The following is an 880-nucleotide window of genomic DNA, read 5'->3' on the forward strand; positions in this document are numbered from 1 at the left end:
TGGTGGAAAGTTGCAACTCCCTAACAACAGGAATCTTTCCTGAGATTGAGCCGTGGTCTTGTAAATAGCTACATCATCAATAATAGCCTGCGTAAAGCCCTAGAAACCGAACCTAGCAACATCAAGCTTTCCTTCTTCTGCTCCCACCATCTCTGCCAATAACATCACTCATTCAATAGAAGAAACCATATTCAGCCAATTACCATAAAACCTCCTGCTTCAAACTCTAAACCCTTTTTATGACAAATAGAAACACATATTCACATTCCATATAGTGATTACACCATCACAAAGAAAACAAAAGAGTGACACAACATACATGAATCAATAATAAAATAAAATAGGCCAGTTTCACCTTTTCAAAATATTAAACCATAAAACCAAGACAAAACAAACAAGCAGCTAGAGACAACCTAAAGAAACAGCACTCTACCTGATTCCAGGGGCTTAAGAAGAGGTTCTGCTTTCCAGTAACCCAAAGAACTCTCTGGAACTGCACTACTGAAAAGGCCCTAGTTTACACCACTTTTTTTTTTCTTTTTTCTTTACACCACTTTTTTTTTTTCTTTTTTCTTTTCCCACTTCCTGGTTAAATTTTTTTTTTTCTTTTCTTTACTTTTTTTTCTTTTTCCTCATGGTTAACCTCGTTCCTCACTGGTGTGTTTTTTGTTTTTGTTTTTGTTTTTGGCATTTTTCTGATGTTTTTGTTCATTATTCTCCTTCACTACCTCTTTTCTTTTAGTGCCCTACCAACAGATATTGCAGGTTTTCCTGTTTTCTTCTTCTTTTCTCCCATTTTCCTTTTTTTTGGGGTTACTGTTCTTGTGTGATTTCATGGTGTATTTTTAGTCCATGTGCTTTTAGTTTTTTGATGGTTATT

Source organism: Orycteropus afer, unplaced genomic scaffold (genome assembly GCF_000298275.1).
Source record: "Orycteropus afer afer isolate SDZICR_OR568_19922 unplaced genomic scaffold, OryAfe1.0 scaffold00968, whole genome shotgun sequence".
NCBI classification, from domain to species: Eukaryota; Metazoa; Chordata; class Mammalia; order Tubulidentata; family Orycteropodidae; genus Orycteropus; species Orycteropus afer.